The sequence below is a fragment of the Echinops telfairi genome, unplaced genomic scaffold (assembly GCF_000313985.2).
Source record: "Echinops telfairi isolate 266 unplaced genomic scaffold, ASM31398v2 ScPeMD7_1;HRSCAF=3_0, whole genome shotgun sequence".
Classification (NCBI taxonomy): domain Eukaryota; kingdom Metazoa; phylum Chordata; class Mammalia; order Afrosoricida; family Tenrecidae; genus Echinops; species Echinops telfairi.
In genome coordinates this window covers 88726320-88735709 of record NW_022103896.1, presented here as the reverse complement: position 1 = coordinate 88735709, position 9390 = coordinate 88726320, and the positions used below count along the sequence as shown (strand labels likewise).

At 36.8% G+C, this 9390-nt stretch overlaps 2 pseudogenes; both read left to right on the top strand.

Moving 5' to 3' along the window:
* The first annotated feature begins 2753 nt into the window (after positions 1–2753).
* LOC105979507 lies at positions 2754–3731 on the top strand (annotated as a pseudogene).
* A 4330-nt stretch (positions 3732–8061) lies between these two features.
* LOC101649344 overlaps positions 8062–9390 on the top strand; it is an 8296-nt pseudogene continuing 6967 nt past the window's right edge.

Below are 9390 nucleotides of genomic sequence, written 5' to 3'. Positions count from 1 at the left end.
GGAAATACCTTTGTTTCTCTTTCATGTAGGAGCGATAATTTTGTTGAATATAGGATTCTTGCATGGCAGTTTTCTCTTTCAGACTTTTGATTTCTGCTTTGCCTGAGGAATGAGAATTCAATAAATAAAATAAATGTATTGACTGTAATAATAAGTGGCTGTATGGGTAGGCCAACAGATTTGGAAAGATAATAGGAAAATGTATTTTAAGAGGGTTAATCAAAATTAATAAGTTCCATGGAAATATATTTCATGGGGGGGGGGGGAAGGAGAATATAAAGAGAAAATGTGTGGATGTGTATGGAGACAAAGAATAAAAGAGACAAAAGATTCCATTATGGCCTGGGTGTGCATGCTGAATTTCTATTGCCATGGTAACATGAACACAGGCATGTCTACGCACTACAGAACTGCCTGTTTTTTCCTGGGGAATGGGCATTCTCAGGAGGGTGGAGTTCATCTGAGAGCACACTGGAACTGGAGGTGGGAGAGAACTCCAAATATATGAATATTGGAGTAGAATCAAAGTACAAAAGATGAAAAAACTTAAGCTAAAAAAATAAAGAAAACTACTTTGTGGTGAGGATTATGACTCTTTTGAGAGTATTATTTTGTGTATATGTGTGCTGCCTTGGGGTAGGGAAGGCCACGTGTGGGGCTAAGGCATTGGAGAACAAAGGAGGAAAGAATGAAGAAGTGAGAGGGAAAAAGGTGAAAACTTAAGCATGGGTACTTACTATATTTGTACCAAGTTGTGAAATCTGCTAGTGCCTAAAGTCCAGAGAGGTAAGAGATTTGGCTAGTTGCGTTGCCCCAGGGGCTGGGAAAAATTGCCTGTGTTGCAGAGGAGAAAGATGCAGCTTATGCTGCATAGATGCAGCTTATGCTGCTGGTCAATGGTAATGTGTAATCTGTCAGTGGGTCTTGCTGCTCTCCCACTTTAAGCAACTTGGTTCTATTTAGCTTTAAGTTGAAATTCTTGGTGCCAGGCAGTGTTGTATATTGCTCATAATGGAAATTGTCTGGTAGTTGCTGAAGATATCTTTCTATACTTGCCATCTACCAAGAAATTTTCAAGTATGAGCAGGTTCTACGTAAGCAGGTCATATGTTATGGTGGAGGCTTCTCCTGCCTTATGTGTCTATAGGGACTTATGGACCCAAGATCTGCAGAAAGATGAGAGGCTTGTGTCTGCCAAGGTGGATTAAGCAAAGATTGGCAGTAAAATGACAGGATTATATGGTAGAGGTGAATTAGTCTAAGGTTAATAGGAAAGTGGCAGGTTTCTGACAACCCCCAGGATACACTGGCATTATGATAGGTAGCTGACTGAAGTTCCCAAACTGAACATCAGAGGATGAGCCAGATGTAGGATCTAGACCTAGCAAAAAAAAAAAAAAGAGCAAGCTTTTCCACAGCATCTACTTATATTGGACGCAAGTCATATATATCTGAGGAAATTTTCTTTCAATTAATTGGATCTGAAGAAGGGTATTACAGCCATCCTAAAGGATTACGCATTGGTTTGGTAACCACTAGATTAGCAGTACAAAACCACCAACTACTCATTTTCATTCCTGTAAAGAGCTACCATCTCCAAAATCCACAGGGACCTTTTGCCCTCTCTGTAGGGTCACTATGCATCAGAATTGGCTTGATGGCAGTGAATGAGTAACGCATCTTATTCCTTTTATGACTGATTGGCTGCTCATAGGTCAAGCTATGGAAGTGATGATATTATGTTAGATCACATGATGGGGGCTTTTTAGTTCTGAATTGAAAAACCACCGAGAATCCTGACCCAGCCAAACTGACAAATAATGTAAACTATAACAATAGAATACATTTATATAAATTCCAAATCCTGGGGAAAAAAGAAAATTAATGTATCAACGTTTTAAACAATAAAGGAAAAAGGAATGAGAAAAGAATATTAAAAAAACCCCAGAAATCATGATGCCTGTATTGTTTACCTCACCTAATTACTAGTAATTTCCATGGGGAGGAATAATTATGTCTTATTTATCAACATTTTCCCAGTACTAAGAAGAATGCCAGAGAAATACTAAACTCAGTAGTTATTTGTTGCCTCAATGAAATATAAAATATTAATTTAAAAATAGACATTCCTGTGATAATCCTCCTTACAGTCTCTTACAATTGGTTAACAAAATCTAATTTAAAATTTTTACCTAATAAAAAATGAAACAAAATAATCAAATTTTAATAGCATATCATTAAAATATTTTAAAATCCCATTTAAATGCAAGAGAATATTAAAATAAATGGGACTGTTAGTATCTTGTTAGATATGTTCAAAAGTTTTCATTTAATCTGAGTGTTACATATTGGGTTTAAATATAAGATTATCAAAGATTTGAATAAATATTAATAGGATTGACTTCAATTTTATATTATCCATAATGAAATATGCTCTTTTAAAACTGAGAATTAATTCTGTAGATACAAAATGCATATAAAAAGGGTATAGTACTTAAAATATATATAATGTTATTATAGGACTAGATAGGTAATTGATTGTATATTTGAAATATAGTATTAAACTAATTATCTAGTTATAATAAAAACCTAAAGAGGATTGTCCATTGCATAATACTATTTTTAAAAATGTAGAGGAGGAACTCAAATTAAGTATTTATCTTACAATTTACAGCCAATTAAATTTTAAAAAGAGACAAATGTAGAAATAGAGAAGACCTAGAATAAAATAATCATGAAAATTGACTCGCTGTATGCAACGATGGTGTCCTCTTCACCATCTTCCCTGTTCCTCTGCTGCTGTAGCCAAGAAGGTCGAGCGGTGGAGTTTCAGAGGGTACAAGATTTACCCCCGACACGGGAGGCACTGCACCAGGACCAAGGGAACGGTTTTCCAGTTTCTTAATGCAAAACGCGAATCGGCATTCTTTTTCAAGAGGAATCCTGGGCAGATGAACTGGGCTGCTCTTTACAGAAGGAAGCACAAAAAGGGGCAATCAGAAGAAATGCCAAAGAAAAGAACTGGCCTTGCAGTCAAATTCCAGAGGGGCATCACAGGTGCACCTCTTGCAGATATAATGGCCAAGAAGAATTGTTAGATCTCTCAGGAGAGATATACCTTGGTCCTTGGCTCCGCGCAAGAAACAATTCACGCCAAAGACTGGTTTGTGATCCAAGTGAGTTTTATGAAAGTTAGAAGTTTTAGGTTTACATAGGCACCCTCAGGTCCCTTACCCTTGCACAGCCTGCCTAGAACCTGCTGGGGAAAGTCAAGAGGTGGGTTCCGGGATCCTGCCTTTTCAATTATTCCCTGGGTAGCCATGGTTGATGACTCTGGTTTACCCCATTGGCTGAATTGAATTCAACTGGCCTAAATGGGCCAATCCAGGTGCAACACCCACCCTGGTGTACCTCCCCCTCCTAGCCAGAAGCCTGAACCTTTGAGTATGCGCAGTGTACCACTGCTTCCTGGCCGGTAGCTCAAACCTCTCAGCATGAGTAATGGACGCCCCAGTCCCTTAAGCTAAGCTAAATAACAGAATCAGAAACCCGAAGTTAGAAAGGCCCCAGGAGATCAGGCTCTCGGGGCTGCCAAGAAAGCAAAAAAGGCAAAGCAAGCTTCTTAAAAGACAGCAATGGCTGCTCCTCAGGCTCCCACAAGGGCGGCACCTAAGCAAAAGATTGTGAAGCCTGAGAAAGTGTCTGCTCCCCGGGTTGGTGGAAAGTGCTAAGTTGGCAGATGAGACTTTCAAATAAAGATGCAAATATAAAAAATAAAAAAAAGAGGATGTATGTCTTCAATTAAGAAATTATATAGTGATTATTATTCTTTAAAAATCAACAGTAATATGTGTATTATAAATCACCACAAATATCTAATGAAAAAACTAAGCATTGCACATGCCACAAATATAGCCTATAATATTTATCTGAAATATTACAGATATGCAATCATATATTATATTAATGCACTATTAACATAATGTTTTGATTTAATCATGTTAAATTATAAGTAGTTCCAAACTGTATTGATATTTAATTATCTTAAATATAAAGATCCCTTAAGAATAAGTAAGAGAAAATCAAAGTCCACTAATAAAATTCCTGAATCCTGAATAATATACAAAGTAAGAAACATAAATATGAAAACAAATATGCAAGGATGTTAAACCTCATAATATTTTTAAAAGAAATAAAATAGAAAAGAATAAGTTATTTTTACTCACCAAATTAGAAATGTTATCTTTTAATATTATGTAAACCATCGAGCAAAAAAGCCCCAAACCAAACTCCCTGCTATTGTGTCAATTACAACCCATAGAACCCCTGCATAGGGTTTCTGAGACTGCAAATATTTACAGAAGCGGGCCATATATTTCTTCCAACCAGTGGCTGGTGGGTTTGAACTCTGACCTTGTGGCCAGCAGTCTAACCTGATTGTGCCACCGACTATTGTACTGTTTGAGGGCACAGAGAAATAATATTCTTAGGCACAGGTCATAGCAAAGTAAAGGAATAAGTCATTTGGGGGAGCCAATTGGAATGAGTGTTTCAAAGCCTTTAAGAAATTCATGTTGTTTCACCCAATAATAACTTTACCTCAATTTAGAGCTGCAGACAAATATTCATGAAGAATTATCATAATTTAATTTCTATGTTGTTAGGTGCTATCAAGTTGGTCCTGTTGCATGATGACCCTGTGTACAAAAACAAACAAACCATGCCCAGTGCTGTGCCATCCTCACATCCATTATGTTTGTGCTCATTGTTGCAGCCACTGTTTCAATCCAGTTATTGAGAGTCATCCTCTCTTTCCCTGACCCTCTACTTTACAAAGCATAATGTCCTTTCTGTGGGACTGGTCTTTTGACATCATGCACAAAATACATAAGATGAAGTCTTACCTTCCTTGCTTCTTATATGTAGTTGACTTTCCTTTTGATTTCTTTTTCTTCTGCCACTGCATGGTGCTTTCAATGTTCTTCATCAACACCATAATTCAAATGCATTGATTTTTGTTATTTACTGTCTAACTTTCATATGCATATAAGGTAACTGAGGACCCCATGGTTTATTCAGGTGTACCTTAATCCTCAAAGTGCCGTCTTTGCTCTTTAACACTTTAAAGAGGTCATGGGAAGCAGATAATCCAAATGCAATGCATCCTGTCGTTGATCTCTAGACTATTGTTTTCATGGGCATTGGATGATCTGTAACAAGTTAAACCTTCTTTCCCCATTTACCATGATGTTGTCTACTGGTCCAGTTTGGAAGATTTTGGTTTTCTTTATACTGAGTTTCAATGCATATTGAAGAGAGCAGTCTTTTGATCAAATGCTTCAAGTACTTGTTTCCAACAAGCAAGTTGGTCTGAGCTGCATATTGCAGTTGTTAATAAGCCTTCTATCAGCAAGACTCTACGACCTCATTCCAATTTGTCTCAGTTATAGAAACAAAGCTGGAGATCATGTGATAGAATTTTGTAAGGCCAATGACTTGTTCATACAAATACCCTTTTTAAACAACACAAATGACTAGTATACACTTGAATTTCCCCAGATAGAACATAAAGAAATTCAATTGACTATATATTTGGGAAGAGACAAAGGAAAAGCTCAATATCAGCAGCTAAAACCAGGCTAGTAGCTGACTATAGAATAGACCATCAGTTGGTCATATATAAGTTAAGACTACTAAAAAAAATGAAAACAAGTACATAAGAGCCAAAATATGGTCTTGAGCTTATTCTTCTTCAATTTGAAGAAGCTCTCAAGAACCAATTTGCATTGAACACTAATGACAGGCCTGATGAGTTATGGGAAGACACCAAGAACAAAAAAAAAGGTCATTAAAAAGACAAGAAAGAAAGAAAAGATCAAAGTGGATGTCAGAAGAAACTCTGAAATTTGCCCTTAAGCTTAGAGTAACTAAGGTAAATGGAGGAAATAATAAAGTCCGAGCAATTACTAAAAGCCTACTTTATCAATAAAATAAAATAATATAATGAACTTTGAACAGCCCAGCATATCTTAAACTTAAAGAATTCAAGAAAAAGTCAAGCCTCGAGTTGTAATATTGAAAGGTTCTATGGGAAAAATATGGAATGATACAGGAAGCATGAAAAGAATATGGAAAGAATACAGTCACTGTACCAAAAAGAACTAGTCGACATCCTTCCATTTCAGGAGGTAGCATATGAGCAAGAACCAATGGTGCTGGAGGAAGAAATTCAAGCTGCACTGAAAGCATTAGAAGGCTACAGGAATTGATAAATTACCAATTAAAAAATGTTTCAATAAACTGCTGAAGCCCTGGAAGCACAGCTACTTGGTCAGCTGACTAGAAGAGATCCATATTTGTGCCTATCTCGAAAAAAGGTAACCAATAGAATGCTTAAATCATATAACGTTATCATTGGTCAATGGGGCTATCCTGATAAAGCCATGCCAATTTCCTTAAGCATTTGGATGTCTTCTTCTATAGTTTACCAAGGTAGGTCTGGTATTTCAAGTTGATTTAGGGTAGGCTATCCCATAACCTATTCTTCAGCAAATAAAGACAAGGGTTTCTACTCCAGCAGAGAGTTAAAGTTTCAGAAACCCACAGGGCCAACTCTACCCTGTCTATAAGAAAGCTGTGAGTCAGAATTGACTTGATGGGAGGGAGTTTGAGTTACTTTACCAGTAGTGTCAGATGCATCCACATACAGAGACAGAGGTGTTTTTATGCGTACTTAAACTTGAGAACCAATTTATAAAACTCATTTTTTATGATTTTGTTTCTCTAGAACCAGCCCTGGTACCAAATGTGTTAGTTTTGTTTCTCTACAGGCCCTAAATCAGTATTGCTTGTATGTGAAGATGCATAGGAAAATATTTATATCAAGAAATGGTTTATACATTTGTAGAAGTAGGTAATTTCAGTGCAATTCAAATCCACTGGTCTGATGCAAGCCAAAGGCTTCTCTGACTTATGTAGTTGTGGAAGCTGATGAACAGGAGCAGGATGACAAAGTAGGAAGGCCACAGGCTGGTGGATACAGAGGTAAATTAATTTGAGGTCAGCAGTACACTGATGGCTCTTGTAACTGTCAGGCAGCACAATTGACAAACCAGATGCAAACAAGCAGAAGGTGAAGGGGCAAAAGAGAGCTCACCTCTGATTATGATCTCTGTCTTGTACCGAAGGTCACACCTCAAAGTCATCAGCAGCAATCTGATTAATAGGAGTTGGGCTCCACTCCTCCCTTCACCTAGGAGTGTCTAGTTGACATAAACTCTGGCCATCATATAAGTAACCAGCAGTAAAATGAAGATATTATTTTTTAAATCCCTTGAAAATAAAAGAAAATGGTTCGTCATAGAACTAGAAAAAACATTACATGAGTAATATCCATTATTGATAATTAAAGAGTTTTAAAAGAAAGATTAGATAATATTTAATTGTGAAATATTTAAGGGTGAGGACAATGAATATCTTTGTGGATATTCTGTCAGTCAATATTCATTGAATGTACAGTTATAGAACTGGTCATTAAACTCAAGTGGAAAATATTTGGCCATGGCGACATAGAAAGTTTTCTTCATTATTTAAGCAATTCTTTTAAAATATTTATCATGTGTCAGAAATTATGCTACCTAAATGAATCAAATAAGCAAATTCCTTGCTGTTGAGTTGATTCCAACCCATAGAGATCCTGTAAGACAAAGTAGAGCTGTCACATAGTTTTCAAAGTGAAGACCTTCACAGAAGCAAACTGCCTTATCTTTTTCTTGTGAAGTATCTGGTGGAGTCAAACTACCAATGTTCCATTTAGCTGCTAAGTGCTTTCACCATTACATCACATACTCTCCTACAAAATGTAGATCAGGTAAAGTCGATGTCATGTGGTATCATCAAATCCATTCCAACTCACAGTAGCCCTATGCACAACACAACTGTCATATTTGAGCCAATTGTTTTGGCCACTGTGTCAATCCAGTTCATTTAATCTTCCACCTTTGGGCTGGGTATTTAGCAAGCATGGTGTCCTTTTTTCAGGGACTGTTCTTTCCCGCCAATATGCCCAAAGTATGTGAGGTAAACTTCCTGTCCTCGCTTCTGGCTGTACTTCTTCCAAGACATCTGCATCAGAAAAACTAAGTGTTCTGGAATTCTTATTCTTCTCAATGTTATCAATAGTTTGTTATGATCCACACAGTCAAATGCCTTTGCATATTCAGTAAAGCAAAGTTAATATCCTTCTGGTATTCTTTGCTTTTAGCCAAGATCTATCTAATGCCAGCAAAGATGTCCCTCATTCTACAGCATCTTCTGAATCTGGCTTGAATTTCTGGCTGTCAATACAGCACTACATTTTAAAATTATCTTCTTCCAAAGTTTGCTTGCCTGTAGCATTAATGATACGGACACTAAAAGTAAAATACTAAACACTGCTTAGTTATGAACAATCTTGCACACTCTAGTAAGGAAATTACATTTAAAAATCAAAACAAAATGGGAAATAACTAGAATCTATTATTGGTACTAGAGAGATAAGCAGAGATCAGATATTATAAACTACTTTTAGATTATGGCAGGCAAAGGAACTGTTACTCGGCTCAATAGAAAGCAAATTAATGGTGCTAAATAAAAAAAATATTATGGTACACTATGTGTATTTTAATTTTATATATCTCTTCTGGCCATGCTGAGAACGAATCTGAGAGTGGCAATAGTGGAAGCAGAGAGATTGCAAGCAAAGTTAATAGTGAATGGACTAAGGTCATCATAGTGAAGATGGAGGGAGAAGTTTTGGAGAGAATATTGATAAATCTACGAAGGGAATGACTATGACAAATGATGAAATGTTTCTGTTCTCCCTGGATGTGAGAATGGCATAATTTACTGTGATAAGATAGGTTTACATGTTAGGGAAGCCAGAAAGGAAATTGAAAACACGTTAAGAGTGAGATGTCTGTGAGACAGACAAATGGAAGTATCCAGCATAAACAAAAGAGTTCTCAAGCATGCACGTCAACCTAAAAGCTGGGGCTCAGACAAGGAGTCTAAGCCAAAGGCATACATTTGGGAAGAATGAAGATTTTAAAAAAGAAATCATTGCAAATAAATGAAATCAATAAGACAGCATATGGCAAGAGCAGAGGAGGTCCACAAATCTCTCAAGATTGTTGAGAAGTTGTAGAGCCTCATGGTTAAGCAGATTGAATCTGAATCAAAACCTATAAAAATAGAACCCTAATATCCCCAATCGACATCCTCATCCACACACTGGACTTCATCTCAGTACCCACTGTATAGAGTTGTTTCAGGGGTTAAATGAGTAGCTCAGGGGAAAGTGCTGAATGTTTGGCTTATAGTAAACGTTTAATCATTTGGCTGTCCTTATTA